This window comes from Drosophila virilis, unplaced genomic scaffold (assembly GCF_030788295.1).
Source record: "Drosophila virilis strain 15010-1051.87 unplaced genomic scaffold, Dvir_AGI_RSII-ME tig00001590, whole genome shotgun sequence".
NCBI lineage: Eukaryota > Metazoa > Arthropoda > Insecta > Diptera > Drosophilidae > Drosophila > Drosophila virilis.
In genome coordinates, this window is record NW_027212847.1 from 741,145 (window position 1) to 760,625 (window position 19,481).

The window sequence follows — 19,481 nt, forward strand, 5'->3', positions numbered from 1 at the left end:
TCAGTTTAACTGGCGAGCGGCAACGGCAGAACGTTACCTATTTATATTTCTGTCGCACTTCTGGACAACCACATGACATGCTGTGTGACGATTGCGGCGCAGGATCGAATCTATATCGTCCTGGGTCACCTGGCTCCGAAGCTCGTTTAACTACGGCCAGCATACACCACATGTAAACTAAGAGTGCGACAAAACAAATAGTGAACCCTACCTTAATATCACATTTCATCACAGGATATTTTGTCATAGCGGCTACCAACAGGCGATTGATGAACGGTCGCGAACGTTTCGCCAACATGTGAACGTGACTTACCTCCATCAACTTTTACAAGAAAAACATATCATGCTTATGGATATTCTGATAATCTCTACCTCCGTTGTGATTCTTGGATTCCACGACTCGACGCGCGATTATGGGCCACCAATTCGTGCCACATAAGACTTCAGCGATCAGGATACTAAGGCCAAGGGAGTCCTTTTCTCTGTTTTACACAACACTATGCAAAACGAACCACAAATCGATAACACCAAGCCGTCGAACCTTCTAACAGATGAATAACATAAACAGCTGTGACGATAAGTAAATATAAACAACATAGGTGAGATGTTAATGTAATTTAAAAAAGAAAGAAAACACTATTAATCCATTTTACTCTTCCAGATCGGGTCCCGGTTCCGAACACAGCGTACCCGCCCTACCATGAGACGATAACCTACTCGTCTCCTACATTTTGGCCATTAGATGGCCTGCATCAGCCTGTGCCGGCTGTTACGCCCACTTTCCCCATCATAGAAAATTTAGCCGGACATTTCTCTCTTCAGGTACGGTATATAATTGTTTGCATTTTGTATCGCTATTAACATTTAAGCTTATTTCTTATTCCCCTCAAAGATATCTCCAAGCTGCTTTTTTATAAATTCGTACACGCGAACATTTCGGGCATTTTAAACAGGTCCATACGATAAATTGGTATTTTCTTATATTTAGAACAATTGATTTTACAGGCAAACGGACACTTCTCTAAACTCTCCTTCTACAGGGGCTTATGACATGTTGCATCATTTCATATTCATGACAATTTATATTAATCTTTAAAATTTTAAAATCAGTTCAGAAGAACAGGAGACGAAAACACGGTCAAAAATGATTGCCAGTTAAAAAAAGGAGAAAAACAAGGGGAGACATATGTGTTTTCAACGAAAGGCGTTATGTTCGTCAAAAGCGCTTATATTACCTCCCTACCTAAAGAGCTCTCTGGGTGGGGGCGGTAAGGGCGTAAGGTAAGTCGAACAAAGTCAAGCTCCCCTCTTCTACATACAACATCAAAGGTGCCGAAATTCGGTTCACGCATACATTTAAATAGGGTTAGCATTGCTGCCCAACTGCACAGCTGCATTTCTTTGGATGAACGGCTCGAATGACGGCCAAGGGCATCTTCAAGGGCATGTGATCCACTCCCTTTTTTTATCTTTGGGAGCGAATCGGGCAGCCAATAGCAATCGCCAATTTTGGCGCCGTGGATCGCAAGTCCGGAGTTGCCACTCCACCATAATTTAAGCGCCGTTGTGTGGCCGGTTTCACCTCGATACTCTGCCCCTAGGACAAAAGATATCGGCGTGGCTGATAATAAAGAACGCAACCAATTTCAGGCAATATCGATGTCGTCGGTATGTCAAATGCAACAAACACGATATTTAACCGATTGCTTACGATGGCATCGAGCTTCCGATCTTTTCCAATTTATGAAATGCTTATTATTTGCACGCCTTTTGAATATTTAAAATTGAACCTTTTGTGTCAGTGACTTAACGGATATTTGGTGTGTAATTAAAATGCACTGTTTGGTGTAAAAGTCGTAGAAAACAAACATAATGAAATTTTCACTATAGTGGCCTTATGTGATGAAGGTGCACGTTAGGACGTAGGTTCGGGAATTTCCACCCACATGTGTGTGAAATCACGATTGCTTGAAACTTTTTTGTTCACCATCCGATAGGCGTCAGACTCATTTACTTTATTCAAATTCAACTCCGTATAACGGAGGGAAGAGAATGCATGTGTTTGACTAACGACAGGGTAGAGACGTAGTCCACCCTAGCATCTAACAAATGTCTTGTTACTTGTTGGCCCTAGTGAAATTGAGATTTGCCCCGGCCAGTATCTTCTTTACAGCTTAAACTATTCAGCAGTAGTTTTCAGTGTCCGTTTTGTTGTTTCCTCGCTTGTTTTTTGGTGTGTTTGCTATGTGTAACATATTTTATGTCCTTTGTTCTAGTGCTGTTCTTGTTGTAAAATTGTTTTCGCATCGAAATTTGGTGTTTGGCTGCAGTTGGTTGTTAGTGCTGTTTCTTGCATATTATTTAGAAATTTTCATTTGAAGTCCGATTTGTGTTAAGTCATTCTTGTTTCTATTTTGTTGTACCGATGTACACACTATTACAAATGTAGTTATCCCCACAACTTTGAATTTTGTAATTTTGATTACTTGGAATCGGGACAAGTTATCGATTATCGGAAACAAATTTGATCTGCGCAGGCACTAGGAGGACCTACATCTAAAATTTCAGTCTCTAGCTTTTATAAGTTTTGATATCCTTCATACATACGAGCAGACGGACAGACGGAAAGACAAACAGACGGACATGGCTAGATCGACTTGTCTATTGATGATGTTCAAGAATATAAATACTTTATGGGGTCGGAGATTTTTCCTGCTACCTGTTACATACATTTACATTTAGCTAATATACAATATACCCTTTTTACTCATTTGGGTATAAAAATAAAAATATCGCGCGGATAAAAATTATATTTGCAATAGTATGTACAAATTGAACTTCAAATTAAGATATCAAAATAATATACAAAAACCTGGCAGCCCCTGCCCATTAGCAACAGCAGAGGAGGCAAAGAAGGAGCTCAAAAATCAAGTGGCATCAGGAAAACCCTAGAAATAGAAGATGAGTTCAAGTAGGATGGTGATGATATTCATTTTTTACTTAAAGCAATTCTTAATCGACACGGGCGTCCAAATAGAATATCAAGACCTGCCCAGGGTGTACAAACGCGGTTCCTATAGATTCCATCTGAACGATCCATTCCATTCACATACCAAATAATATTAAACAAAAACGTTTGTTAAAAATATTTGGCAGAAGCAGCCCATTCTCATGTTCATGTCATCAGCTTAAGGACCAACGAAAAACATTTCGAAATGCTAGTTTAACCAAAATTCCAAATAGCTGCAAAAGCGAAATTTGTTGAGTTCCTCAAAAGCAGAGCTAAAGCCATATAACAAATCTGTAGTAGCCACAATCAAAACAACGAATAACCCCCTCATTTATTCAAAGCTATATCCCTACACAATGGAAGTATCGACTTCTAAACTCGTGAAATTGAAGACCTTCTGACGAACGGCATTATCAAGGAGTCACGATCCCCATATAAAAATCCAATATGGGTGGTCGATAAAAAGGGAGTTGGGATGAGTTGGGTTATAATATAAAGCGGGTGGTTATAGATTTCGGTAAGCTTAACTCTTCCAGACAAGTACCCGATGCCGGATATTTCAATAAGTTTAGTAAATTTAGGGATGGCTAGATATTTTACCACCCTGGATCTTAAGTCAGGCTATCATCAAATGTTCTTTGCAATAGACCTCAATTTCCATTAACGGAGGGAAGTGGGAGCTCTATCGACTTTTATGTGGACTTATAAATGCAAGAAGAATAGTTTAGAGGGCTATTGATGAAGGTCTGCGCGAACAAATCGACAAGACATGCTATATCTATGAATCCGATGTGACTATTTTCTCTGAAAACGAGATATATCACATCGAGCATATCGACTTGGTCTCATAGTCTGGCCCTAAAGGAGTACATTCAGCCGAAAATCTTGTTTGAACTCACCTTATTTCGGGCTTAGCTAGGTTTTACAGAAGATTTGTGAAATTATTGCCCCAACAAAGCTGCTTCATCAACTATATGGAACCATAGATACAAAAACGTACATTAACCTTCAAGCCATACCATTTGCTGACTCAGAAAAGAGCTCCAGCGCAAAAATTAAGTTCAATGTTTAATTGAATGTAAGGATTTCTACAAGCCCGGTAGGGAAAATCATGCTGCTTATGCCTTGTCACGAAATAACTTTAACGCGTTAGAAAACCAGTGTGATGCGTCCGATGCAACCACTATCCACAGTGAGCCGACTGTGTGCCCGTTTCCCCCTCAAGCACGTTCTGTTCGGCAATAAGACCGTCCACTCTCAAAGAGTCTGTGCTAAATTAAATAAAAGCAGCGTTTATATTAGACGTGGTCAGCGCGCTGAATTGCGACCTTCCCACACTGGCGTTCCTTCAAGATAATCTGGTTCGGAACATTCCAGCTACAAATTTTCGCCACTGCAAAAACTTCGTGTCAGACATTTTCGACAATACAAGGGCCGTGAAATTCTTGTGACAGAATACAACCGAGCGCTTAGGGATGCTAAAGAGAATATGAAACAGCTCATGTCCAATTATTATTTTCCCAAATTTACTTCCTGCACCATAGTGGACGAGAAAACATGTCTTATCCAAATAATCAATACTTTTCCCGTAATATATACTGCGATGTGGCGTCTCTCGACTCAGAGACAAAGTGGTTATTGTTGTCAATTAATTGTGGGGTGACATTAGAGAAAGCACCTCCGTTAAACAGCATATCAAACGGTGATGAAGAGCGTTTTCCCAGCCCACTCATAGAATTGGCATGGTGTTCAAAGATAGAGAATCAAGTATATCTCCACAAAAATTTTATTAGAATGACCACACAATTCACTCAGTCACCAATCGAAGACTAATTGACATAATGTTCAATTCCGAACCAGGTTGGCAGGAACAGATTAGAGCCGGAATTCAAAAGGCACAAAGTGTCCAGCGGTCTTGAGAAAACCGGACAAGACAGAACAGTGTATTCGGTGGCAATTTTCGTCATAATAGGAAAGTGCGTGTTTATCTGCGGCTCAATTTTCCTATGGCAGCTCGTAAGGAAAAAACCGATATGCACGCCCATACCTTTTTGTCCATTTTGTTCAAAATATAAGAGAGTTTAAAGAAAAAGAAAAAAGATTAAAAGACAAAACGAAAATAGAGAAGAAAAGGCAAAAAGAAGCAGCGTATGATAGGACCAATAATAAAACACCAAATTCTACTGACTTGAAAAAGGATTTAAAGACAAAGAAAAAAAAGGAGTCAAGTGAGTCCTTAAGCTCGAGGGGCTGGTAGCGAGCTATCAATAAACATACGGGAGAGCGTACTTGAGGACCCCTCAATTATATGAGCAACCACAGATCGCAACTCTTGCGTTGAGTTTCCCAGCTATATCCGCATGGAGGGAGCCCACTAGATTTAAAACATGTGAATTAGCAGATATCGATGGCAGCCGACGGCAGAGAATGCACTGCATTAACGTTTCTGGGGAGGGATTTCTCACAATAGCGGGTTTTGCCATTTAGTCTGTAAATTTGTTCTCATCAGGGATCTATGATGAGCAACGGATATGCGAGGAGGAAATCTGAACCAATCCGCAGAAAGTGGAGGCGATCCGTATACTAGAGGCCCCGATTAATTAAATAAAGTTGCGTCAATATCTCTGTACAAGCTTGTGGAACATTCGTTTTGTAGTCAATTTTGTAACTCATTTACAGCTGAAAAAGTTCAGGGAAATGGTCGTGGAGTAGGGAACAAAAGGAGGGACTGCCACAGTTAAATGGGAGCCTGAAGATTGGCCCTGCTCTGGCTTGTCCTAACGTTGTCTTGGAAAATGCAAGAATGGGTGATAACCTACGCGAGTCGTAAGTTGCTAAAGGGCTAGGTGAACTTGCGAGAGCGCAGCTTAACTTCTGCAGTGCAGGCACTCGTGCGAGGTTAAGTTGCAAAATCTCATGGCTGACTCTAATGCTTGGGTCGGCGGGGAGAAATTGGCCATTTTAGTTAAGCAGCGCGTTAAGTTACGCGTAGTCTGCTAAATAATAATGGCGAATTATCAAAAACCTTTGTGAATTTACAATAAAACTCATTATTTTATTTCTTATCTCAATTCAACTGAATGCTGACGTCCTAATCTACAGATGCAGGGCGAGATGTATACCGTCATTTGTGAGAGGAATCCCTGCCTCGTCAAGCAGAATTATATCGCATTCTCCGTTTCTGGTCGACTTGAGTAATATTCGTGTTGCCGACAACCAGAAAAACTCATTGCTTGCCTCTAATACTTGCCATCTAATGGTCTTACTCGAGGTGCAACAAATGACTTTTGCGTTCATCCATTTGCATCTGTGGCCAAAAGGCGGTATAAAAACCGTTGTGCGTGCTTTGGGGAATCGAATTATATGTTGCAGAGCCTTGGACGCAGATTTTTTTTTTACTAATGCTAACTTTGTCGAAACTAATTTGCTGATGGTCAAGTGGTTCTTTCCTACCTAATTTGGAAAGTCCCTCATGGGAATTTTGGAAACTGTAGAATAAAGAAAACTTAACGCCCGAATGACGTAATTAAGATAAAAAATATCCCGCCTTAAACAAGGCCTCTTTCCTGTTTAGGAAATTTAAATTCACCATACAGCATTCGCAATGCGCCTATAGTATACGGCACTGTAGCTCGTATCATAAGCTTTCCACACACCGCATCCGGGGCTTGCCCTTTTGAGGCACTTCTGAAGCCGGATGAGATTTTCCTCATTGCTGAATCCACATCTCTCTGTGGATTGCTCATAATTGCTGATAAAGGTCAACCATTCCTCTGGTTTGCCAGTAAATATTGGTAAATCATTGCTGATTACGTGTCGCGCACTGATTTGCGCAGATGTCAGCGGTCCATTCCAAGGCGTCGCAGCATTAGAATGTACATTATTGCTGCCGCGGCGTGTGCTCTATCGATTTATTAGGCGCTCCCAGACCTGTGTGGCCCATGTACGCGGCAGTACTGGACTCCGTAGCCTGCTTAAACACCGCCGTGTTTGCTTGATATGGCAAACAAGGGTGTACACTCCAATTAGCCGCAACCTGTTTCTGCTTGCAGATCACACTCTGGCATCCCAAAGGGTTGAAGAATGCTCCCTCTTTCTCAGTTCTTTGCTGCGCCGGTGTTGAACTTTCCCTTGGACCAGTAGCTGCAGACGACGTAGACGGACAGCCGCTATAAACTTCTATGTTTGCTGCTCCGCTACCCTTTTCTAGGCCGGCACCTTATCTTGAACTCCAGCGAGGACAGGCGATCCGTCAGCTTGTCCCGTTGACCATGCCGTTACAAGCGTTGCAGTTCCACCGGGTTGATTACTACTTGTCGTCCTTCTCGCACTTGCATCTTGTTCATCAACGTCAGCCATTTCGCCACACCGATAAAGTGACGTCCGCTTTGAGGTTATGGCAGCACGTGTCTCTACAGGCAGTTCAGGTTGTGACTTTACAAGTCGCTTGCTTCGCAGAAATCTCCGCCGTAGCAGATAATACCTCAGACCGAGTGTCGCGCCGGGCGCGTATTTGGCAGGGATTTCTAGTGTCTAAAATAAACAACATTCGATTCGATGTACGGTACGACACGATTCAATTCGCTACGTACGAACTCTTTATTATCTTTCATTATTTAATGATCTACATATTTTTAACAAGTTTAAGAGACCTACATCAGTGATCCGCACGCGCTTATCTTCTCTTACACTTCTGCTCAGCTGCAAGCTCAAAACGAAACTGGACGAAACGAACTTTGACGAAAGGGCAAATTGTGCAGCTGCGTGATATCGACTTCTGTATGTACAAACTAATTCTAACGGTGCAGTTCCAGCGTAAGAAGCGAGCGCCGCTTACAGAAAAATACCCATGCCCATTAGGACTTTGTGACAATAGACATTTTTACTTCGCCTCGTAACGCTATCACGGGGAAAAGTGCAATATAAATTTTGATTGCATAGTTTTAAGTTTCGTCCGATTCGCTTCAAACTTAATTTCTTTTTGATGTCAGCTATTAATGATCATTTTTTGAGTCTTAATCAAAGCAGAACATAGCTCCTCTTGAATGATCGGTCCAACCATAAGTTCATTCAATTTAAGACGAAGTCTAACAGGCTGCGCCGACATCAATGCCTAACTTGATCGATGCGCTTTGTGGTGAAGGCAGACTAATGCGGAAGGAAGTAATGTGGAGTAATTGGCAACTGATTATCTATTACCTAATGTTAAATATTAATTCACGAATTCCAAGTGTATGACTAGCCTCGAGATCTCGAAATAAGTGGCTTTCAACCGACCGCCACTTAGCACTTACCTTTAGATGCGGAAGACGAGTGCAGGACTTTGAGACCTCAAACCTTTAAACGAGCTTATGGCGGTAGCCAGAGTTCTTCTAGCTCAACACGACAATTATGAGCTGGTTCAAAAGTGTCAGATATTTTGCGAACATTACTAATTTACATACTGACTCTGTAGATTCTACGATTAGTTTACCTTTAATTGTTTAATAATTTAAGTGTACTATGACACAATGTGTTTGTTTTTTGAATCGATAAAAAAATTCTTTAGTTGCCAAGTTTAAATTAAAATTCGATCTAATCATTATTAGTTTTAATTTTTTATAACATTAAAATAAATTAACTATTTAAGCTGTGATAAACTGTAAGTGATATGCTTGGTTGAGCTGGGGTGGGTCGAAGGCTTCCGTCGTCGTTTAGCAAGCTTCGTTTTACACTTAGCCAAAATATGGGCTCGGAGTTGGAGGCCAAATATACGCGATCTCAGGAGCATAAGAGCCAGCGCGAAACCATAACGGATGCTGACGCACCAGGTGACGGAGCCTAGGACCATCCTCTACGTCGAGGGCGTAGGCCCCTTACCATGCTTGAAGGACGGGCATACAATGCTGTTGGTAATCCACAACGCGTTCAGTAAGTGGGTAGAATTGGTTCCTTTGAAAAGGGGGACAGCGAAACATTTACAGAGGTCGGTTCAAAACCGAATACTATGTCGATTTGGATACGACAACGGAGTTTACGGGGGAAGGTTGTAGCGCGGGGTCTTAATGACAATGAAAATAATTATATAATCTTAAATATGAATACTAGAAAATAAGCATGCAATTTTCAAAGTCATTTTACTAATATTATTATTATAAAGTTAAGAAAATGTGTATAGGAAATCGATTATTGTTTAGATCTAATTAGAAACAGCTGTGACTCCTAAAATAATTTCAGGAAGTGCAGAAGAGCGAGTAGACTTTCGTAGTATGGCGAAAAGAGTTAGAGAGACTGATCAGTAACTTCTTTTTGGATACTACAACCGTGAGTATCGGACGTGCGGACGGAAAGATTAGAAAATAAATGGGAATTAAACAAGTTGAGAGACGGTCACGAGGTTAAGGAGAGTTTGAATCAAGAATTGATGGTTCACCACGCGCACAGAACTATACGCAATAAATAGGGGCAATAAATCAGTGAAACAGAATGCGTTATCTTATTCATTTTGCCAGCCATTTGGTGCTGAAGGCTGAATCGAGAATAATTTTTTTTTAGCTCTCTTAATCAACCTACGCCGCGGCGCCATGAAACTAATTACCATGTGGTCGAGAGATCCCAAGAGTTCCCAACCCCCTTTCTTTATCGTAACGCAGCAGTCTACAAATTTATTATAGAGTGTACAGGTGTGCTCGGTCGAAAACCAGCAGCGTGCACACAAGAAAATGCAGCTGACGTCGGAGCCAACAGGGAGCAAATCGTTTTGGCATCAGTGATAGTAAAAATTTGTTGTGTAAAAAATAAAATATAGCAATAGCAAAACAATAAAAAAAACTAACTAAGGCGAGTCAATGCTGCCAAAAAATTAAAAAAAATTTTTTTTTTCTCTATTGACTAGGCCTGTTTGTTCAATAGAAAACAAAATAAAGTAAAGTGAGATGAATTAATAAACAACAGTAAAGTAAGCGTGATATATAATTGCAAGTACGGTATCACGGTAAGGGATAGAGCACAGCCAATAACAGTGCATACTTTTTTGGGTGAAAAAAAGAGAGGAAAACCCAACTGAATCGCAATTCCATGATGCTTCATGTGAAACACTTCTTAAACCGGTTTTCGTAACGATTTTAGGAAATAAACTTGAACAAATTACTTCACCCGCCAAATCTTTGACCTCCATTTATACCGAGGCCTCCCCTCCCAAAGTTGCGAAACACCCCTCATATGTATTGAACAAAAATCTTCGAAAATAAGTTTCAGGCCGATCGTGTGGTTATCGAAAAAGTTTCAAACGAATGTTTTTAGCATATTTTTTAGTACTTTTTTCGTTTTTTTCCATATTTTCAGGTGGAATTTCCATAAGCTCCATCTTAGCGTGCACCTTATCTGCATTAGTAATGTTACAACAGTAACATGTTTATATTCGAAGCTATTACGGATTGGGCTGTGCATTGAACGCCAATAAGTCAGTCAGGACAAACAGTTTTATATATACCATATATATATTTATTATTATATTATATTATATATTATATTATATAAATATTTTTTTTTGGGAATTCACCTCGTGACAAGCCCAACTGCCAAAAATCAAAACAACGAGTAAGTCCCAGTTAAATTGAAATTCAATTCACATTCAAAATAATTTATTTTGATTATTTTTAGTTCCTTTTTTAATACAAAAAAGAATTAAATGTATTTATCACTCAGTTAAAGTTTTGACCATTTTAAGGGATTTTCCAGAAGGAAATTAACGAGCTAAGCTAGATACCACCGATGAAATGAATGATTTAGTAAGCCTGATTAAGAAAAATTATACGATGTAAAATATGGAGTGATGTTATCAGTGTTAGTGAAATTGATCATTTGGGTAGGTTGTGGCCAGGTACAAGGCGTTGATGTTCCTTATCTGCAGTTCGTTGAGAGTATCGAGTTGGTCTTGCATGACTTGGGGAGCCTTTTCGATGAGTGCAATATCATACGCCACATATGACTAGCCGGCTGAGGTATAGGTGTTATATAGCTAGGGGCAGTACGCTACCTTTGGGAAAGCCTGCTCTTACGACCTTTATTGGTGCAACTGCTTTTTCACTCTTTACCTGGCTCTGCCTGTTTACAACAGGAAGCTATTGGCCGGAGTATGAGTCTCAGTCTCACCAAGCCCAGCGACTTACAAGACATTTATAAGTTCGCTAGGATTGAGGGTTTAAGGGGGGGTTGGAGGGGAGGGGGCCAAGTCCTACCTCCCTCTCTATGTCTACAACAACTACTCCACTAGGTCACAGCCCCATACTACCCATTCTAGCGGGCAGTAGCCTCGCACCAGCCACGCTAGCGGGCCTGGGTCACGCACCGGCTACACTATCGGCCCTTGGCCTCGCACCAACTTCACTAGCGGACCTTGGCCTCGCATCTCCTGCACTAGCGGGCTACGGCCTCGCGCTTCCTGCTCTGCCGGGCCTTAGCCTCGCACTAACCACACTAACCCCTTAGGTTAGGGTGAAGCTCCGATATTTCCGATGTTTAGTAAATGCATGTGACCCAACGAGGATATGAAAGTCAGCATTTTCTTTTCGTTACTTTAATTACACTCACTTTATTCACTAGTTTTATTCACTTCTAACCCACTAAGCTTGCTTAACTGGGACCCTGGAGCCCTAGCGCTTCGCTGTACACTACTTCGTTATCACTCGCACTACTTGCTCGACACGTCTACTCACCCTGATCATTGTCCAAAAAGTGCCGGCTCGCTCACTTGCGAGCCGTGCGCTTGCCTCGGCCGATCAACTTCGCCGCGAGCTTTCGCAGCCTCGTTTCGGAGCTTTCGCTCTTCGCCGCCGAATTGAAGCTGTGCTCTCGAAGGCAGTGTTGAGCAACCGATCAGCAACGCACGGTTGCAGCGGTGGCCGGCGGTTAAATTCCAACTGGGCTCCTTGCCCTTAATTAGCTTCAATACCTCGGTTTTGCTCTTGGTTTTGTGTGATGCCGTGATGCCAGACTCTGTCGAATGCTTGCTTGCCATCGAGCATAACGCAGCAGTCCAAATGTTGATGGCTTCTCAAAGTCATGACAGCTGTACAATATGGAATGCTGTTGTCTACGAGCCAGTTTACGAAATTGGCAGTGTTGGTAGTTTTGTAAATCAACTTTTTGCTAACCGAGGCGTTGATTCGGGGCGTGACAGCGCGTGTGGTCCGCTATCGTCTGAATCCTCAGTGGATCGACGCCATGGGATATGGCGAAGTTCAACTGGGACCTTCTGCGCATCGGTTGTTCAGTATATTGACGCACCATTGGAGTGCCAGTTGAGGCTTAAAGTCTAGATCTCCCTGTACAGCCCTGTTCCCTTTGGATTGCTTGCACTGGTGCTCCACCGGGCATGCTTGGCGCTAATATCATTGCCTGCAACAAATGGGAACAAGGATATTTATCAGCTGACCAATCTCGTCATCTCTGGCTTAGTGTTTCGGTGGACGGTAGGCAGCAGCAATTACCCCAGGAAAGTACTGTTATTTACCTCCTGTATAAATGCGAGCTTAATTATTTTAAGCTATTCTTGTAAAAATGATAAGCATTGCCGCTCCATCTCGAACCCTTCCGTTAAGATGGTTGGCGTGAATGTTGTCGCGTCCTTATATTGGCTATACGACCTTGATGTAAGATGTGTTGGCGAACGCATGTGCACTCGCTTGCAGAGACTGAACGCGACGGAGTGATTACCATAAGAGAGTAAATTAAATTTAAATCAGCGTGGATTATCCGCAATCATATCTACGTTACGAGGGGTCTAATTCTAGCACCATAAGCAACAAGAACATACATTTTTAAAATACTCATTACTTATCCGACCGATCAGATACAAATAGTAAATTATATTTTTAATGGACATTTATTGAAATATCATTTTATATTATAATTTCTGATTACTTTACGATTGTTCAGTCGTTACCATGTATCGATCAAAACATAAAAAATGCATTTATACTTTATGGTTTTCTTATCAAATATCCATCTAATCTAAAATCAAACAGACAGAATAATTAATTTGTGATGGCCTTTTTATACCCTGAACCCATTAAAAATGGGTATATTGTATTTGTGCAAAAGCCAAATGTAAGTAATAGGCAGAAGGAAGCATCTCTTATCCCATAAAGTATATATGTTCTTGATCAGCCCCAATAGCCGTGTCGATCTAGCCATGTCCATCTGTCTGTCTGTCCGTATGTATGAACGCAAGGATCTCAGAACCTATAATAGCTAGAGTCTTGAAATTTTAGATGTAGGTGTTACAAGTGCCTGCGCAGATTGAATTTGTTTCCGATAATCGATAACTTACTCCGTTTCAAAGCAATCGATATCGACATCCTGTTTTTTTTTTTGAGCAAATTGGGTAAATAATAAGAACTAGAGCCACCAAACATGATATGTTGCTTCTAGAATATTATATATTTACCAAGTATCTTTCATTTTATACTTATCGCCACCTCCCCGCTACTGCCACACAACTATAATTCAGGTTAATAACTCAATTTTTATTTCCAACCAATTTAAGCCACAATTTAAATGCAATTGACTTTTTGAGAATACACAAATATTCTATGGTACAAAAAGATATACTGTAGAAAATTTCATAAAGATCGGTTAGAAAAAAACAAAGTTATATGCAACTGCGCAATTGGATGGGGCAGCTAGCGAAACCTTAAGAATTTTTGTATACATGTACGCACACACATTCATGCGCGTCTGCTTCGCATTCTAAGAGCATGTTAATTGCGACTATTTTCTGTAATGCTATTTTAGTTCCATTTTTTATCATAAGTACTTAATTATTGGTGTGGCTGCAGAGTAGAGGCCCAGCAAGTAGTGCGGCTTGTCGCGAGCTCGAGCCCTACCGGGGAAGGAATTTTTTTTTTTGTTTTTTGCTGGTGTGGCTGTTGAGTCGAGGAAATTTATCATGACTAGATTAACCAAAGTCTCAACAGAATCATGTTAGTGACTTGTGACGTGAAAATAAACATAAGGGATATAGTTTCAAGCTGATGCGCTAGTTCGCTGCATGAAACATATCATATAAAAGAGTTTTTAAAAAAAAAGATTCAGAAATATATAATAAATAACGCTTTGATAAATAACACCAGTTTTGTTAAAACTTATTTGCCACGAAAGTAAGCAAAAGGAAACCTAATTTAGGAATTATACGTCAGTTAGAAAAATCTAAAATCACTGTGTGAGCGGTTTTGGTGCGAATGAGTGACTGTGACTCCGACGTACACGATCAGGGACACAACGACAGCGACGATAGTGTTTTTGCTCGTTTAATAGGAGGATTTGATATATAACAGATATCAAGGTGTGCTGTTCTAACTGAACCAGACACAAACGCAGCCATGGATCCTGAGCAGTTGCGCATGATAATTAATGCCGCAGTGCAAAGCGCGCTCGCAGCACAAACGCAAGAATTCGTGAATAGGGAAGCTGCGCTACGGCAGGAGCTTCAACAACAGATTGCGTAGGTGTCAAGCAAGTTAAAAAAAAACCAAATAACTTTCAGTCCCAGAAGTGCAGGTGAAATCATAAACGGGGTGGAATGTAACGAGCCGTTCGACGTGGTAAAATGTTTACTGAGTTCCAAGGGAATCAAAACAATTACTTGTCCTGGAGGCAAGCCGTGCATGCCGCAACATGACGTATCACGTCACTACCAAGCCACTGTAATCATTAGGAGTAAAGTGAGGGGCGCGGCAGACGCGGTTGCCGCCTCATTTAACACGCCGTTAATTTTTTGGGCTATCATAGCGAGGATTGACTTTACTTATAGTGACAAGCGGCCTATCCAAGTGATTGAAAAGGAAATGGGTACGCTTATGCAGTGCGACATGTCCATTCTACAGTACTACGACGAGGTTGAGAAAAAACTCACGTTACTTACGAACAGAGTCCATATGACGTATGACAGCAATTTGGCGGCGGGCATGTCTGAAAAATTCAGGGGTGACGCACTTCGCGTATTCTTCTCTGGACCAAAACGTAGTCTAACCGCTGTGTTGTTTTCGGCTCACCCTTCGGATCTGCCGACGGCACTAGCGATAGCCCAGGAGGTTGAGGCTAATCACGAGAGATATGCCTTCGCAATAAGCTTTGCTAGGGGACAAGAAGAGCGAGTTCGTCCAGAGCAGCGCCCACAAGGGCGCCAGCAACAACAGCAACAACAGAAAAAGCAATTCTCTCAGGGTAGCCAGGGCAAGAATCCTCATTTCAAGAAGCATCCACAGATAGAGCCCAGAATAGAGCTTCAGCCGATAATTCCCATGGCAGTCGACCCTTCTTCTTTTTTCGACAACCCACAAAATTTTCGAATTCCCAAGGCTCGGCTAAGTTTAACGCCAGCCAAGGTCAGGGAAATAGATGCCCTGCGAGATCAGACCGCGTCCACGTCCAGGCAATCGTGGCTAAGAGCGCAGGGTATGCCGACGCGTCACAAGAGGCATCAGACGAACAACAAGACGAACATAGCCCTGATTATGATAGCGAGAGCACCCATTTATAAGCGGAAAGTCCCTGCTACCGTTCATTCGACGGAGAATAGCGGGGATAGATATGAAATTTTTAATTAACACGGGCGCGGCAAAAAACTACATCAGGCCGCACAAACGGCTTAGGCGCGTCGACCCTGTCGAGCCCCCTTTCGTTGTCCATTCTGTCCATGGGGTCAACAACATCGCTGAAAAATGCAAGTAGTCCATGCTTGGGTGCGACACTTACTTTTACCTTCTAGACTCCTTATCCCCTTTTGATGGAATTATAGGGCTCGACCTGCTAAAGCCTACATAAAGGTATGTTAAAATTTTGTGCGACTTCTCGTTGCAGTACCATAAATGTGCGAACGTAAACCACACAAAGAAAAAAGAGGTCGAGGCACCACCTGCGGTGAAGGCAGATTTCCTGCGAGTACTTCACCGAAACAGCAAGGCTTTCGCGAACTCTAACGAGGCGCTGCCTTACAACAGGGCTGTTTTGGCAACAATCCGTACGACCGACGAAAGTGTGGTCTACTTAAAACTATACACTTACCCTGGGGGTGTAGAGGATTTTGTCAATTCGGAAGTTAACGAACTTCTTATAACCTCTGCCTACTGAACACATTTCTCGCAATTTCAGAAAATGTCACTTTTTTGACACAAGTGTGAAATGCGCGCTGTGCGTTTCCCCATAAGAAAACATATTTCACACATCTTTCAAAAAAGGCACATTTTTAAGATATGTGTAAATTCGCCCCGAACATTTCGTGTTTTTTGCGATGATTATTCGAGGTTTCTATCGATGTTGTGAAAAATGGTAAGGTATCGTAAACATAAACAGCTGATATATCAACGAAGGCAAGCGGCAACTTTAAATAAGAAAGTTAACATTAAAATAATCCCACAGTTTTTTTTATTTAAAAATGACGAAATCTCCTAAAGTGGAGCCCTTATTTCAAAAGTTTTGGAAGAAGAACTTTACGGCGCCTATTTAAGTTAAAGAAACTCGATCAGATGTTTATATAAACAGGCGGTACTTTCACACTCATATGTTACCGACAACCGGTGGAACACAAATATGCGAAATTTGAAAATGTGGCATTTCTTAAACCAGTGGACAGAGGCTTTTAAAAATAATAATATTAATAATAATAATAATCTTGCTACTTTTATGTAGACGACGTCATCGTGTTTTCGGAAAACAAGTCGGACCATGTCAGCCATGTCGACTGGGTATTAGGGAGCCTTTTAAACGCAAACATGCGTGTGGCGCACGAGAAGTCACAGTTTATTTAAGAAAGCGTCGAGTACCTCAGCTTTATAGAGATATGACGGTGCGAAATCAGATCCAGAAAAGGTAAGAGCCATTCGGGTAGCCAACTGAGCCAACTACGGTGTTTGAAGTAAGATCCTTTTTGGGATTGGCAAGCTGTTATCGCTATTGTATCAAAGATTTTCTAGCAATAGCGAAACCAATCTCTGACATCCTAAAAGGAGAAAACGGATCCATTAGCAAGTACAAAACAATTCGACTTGACTACAGATACCTCAACCTACGGCATTGGCGCTGTTCTGTCACAGAATGGCCGCCTCTAACGATGATGTCCCAGTCTTTAAAAGATAGTGACGCACTGTCGCGCCAGAACGGGAAAGCCCTGCAGGGCGATGAGCCACAATCTGACGCGGCTACAATTCACAGTGAATTGCCCCTGTCTTACACAATCGATTCGACAGAAAAGCCTCTAAACTGCTTCCGGAACCAGATGGTATTAGAAGAGGCACGCTTTCCTCCGAAGAGGAACTTCATACTTTTTAGCCAAAAATTCGCCACATGATAAATTTTACCGGGCCCTTATCGAAACAATAAAGAGCGTCATTAACCCAAATGTGGTTAACGCTGTACTCACTGTACTCTCCCGATCTTGGTCAGTTTCCAGCATGAGTTGGTAAGAGCCTTTCCGACTACGAAGTTTTGGTATTGCAAAAACTTCTAGGCCGACGTGGTCGATGTCACTGATGGAAGAGAAATCATCCCTAAGGAACACAATCGAGCCCATAGGGCTCAGGAATATGTGAAACAGGTCATCACGGAATTACTATTTCCATAAATAACCAAAATGGCTAATGAGGTGGTCCTTAACTGTAAGACTGTAACTGTAACCCAAAGAAGCTCGAACAGCCGCCACTTCCCTCAAAGACAGGAGAAACGTTACATACCGAAATTTTCTCCACAGACAAAATTTTTTTTTTTTGACTTGCGAAGACAAGTTTTTAAAGTTTGCGGTGGTCCAGCCTATAGCATCTCGAACGATAGAAGACACGAGACCGCCCCTGCTAGTTAAGCAGGTATACTGCGACAATGAGCTCGCATTCAAGGCAGAGATTATTAGGTCTCTGCTTCTGGAAATAGCTTGGTGCTTAAGGCTATAAAAGCTACAAAGCTACACTATCGAATATAATAATTCCATTCACTCAGTGGTGTCGACCAAAAAGCCTAAGGACATTTTGCATAACTCTCTCTCCTCATTGAGGGGAGGGTGGTCCACAAGGACCACCTCCATTGTACTTAAAGCACAATTCTTTCATTACCGTTTTCATAACAGTAGTTTTTTTACTTTAAGGATTACGTTCACCATACTTTTAAGCATATCAATGACAACGGCACGGGTGACGGACTACTCGCACGCGGACTACATACCAATTTGGACGGACACATCTTACCATGGGACAGCTACGGATACTTACGTCACACTACCAACCTCACTGACTACGAGAAAATGATTGAAGAAACTATGAAACTAACGGGTCTCTTTCCGCATCCCCATATAAGAAAGTTGCTGTAAGTTGACATTGGACACGTACTGGACATGTTGTCCGCCCCGATGTGCACCATCGTAAGGTAAGAAGTCTCGACTTTTTGAAAACAGCTTTTAAGGTTGTAGCGAGCTCTCTGGACGCAGACGACTATAAGAAAGAAGAGCTAATGCAGGCGCAGCTGGTCACTGCAAGTACGAGTCATTTTTAAATAAATTCCAAAGTACAGGAAAAGATTAATCAACTAACCGGCACTGTAAACAAATTTCAAAAATCCTCAAAAGATAAGCATGCCGACACAGATCATCTTTTTGAAACCCTAAGCACACGCAACGGAATGATGACAACAGAAATAGGAAAACTTATGCTTACATTAACATTAGAAAAAATAAATGTAATAAATCCAACAGTTATTGAACACTCTAATTTACTAAATATTCTCACTGACCAAGTCACAGGGACCCCCATAACAGACATATTGAAAGGATCTAATATTAAACTAGAACATAAGAACAATGTAATAACTTTCATAATTCCGTTCCCTATAATAAGCAAGCAATGCAGGAAGATATCATATACCAGCCGTCCACAATGGTTCTGTACTTCAAATTCACGACAACTTGGTGGCTGATTGCGATGGCCAGATTTTAGCTGTAGCAAATCGTTCACAAACAGCAACTGCCATGTTCTGGAATCGGTCCGAGAGCAGCAGCTGCGCGCAAGGCTTCATGCAGGAGGTACGGCTCATTGCCAAACGTGGATGACGGCATTATCATCATAAACGACCGCAGCGCAATACATAGCTATGACTACTGTGCCGCAATGAAAGTAGATGGGACAAGCCTTGTCATCATGGCCAATGCCATGGTGAATGGCACGCGATTCTTTAATTGCATGAGCGTGAAAAATCGTTTCCCGGCAGTAGCGGCATCCCCGTGACTATACATCAGTGGTCACGTCACGGTGCTCAGCCTTCTCTACATTCATCGTCTGAGTGAGGACGACCTTAACTACATCAAGGAGGTTAGAGACAGTGTCGCAGTCGGTAACATATCGGCAATTTCCCTCAGCATAATGTTGTTAATTTGTGCTGTGGGAACTAGCGCCTACTGGCCTCATTAGCTGGTGATCAAACGCCGAAACTACCGAAAAATCTCGCAGAT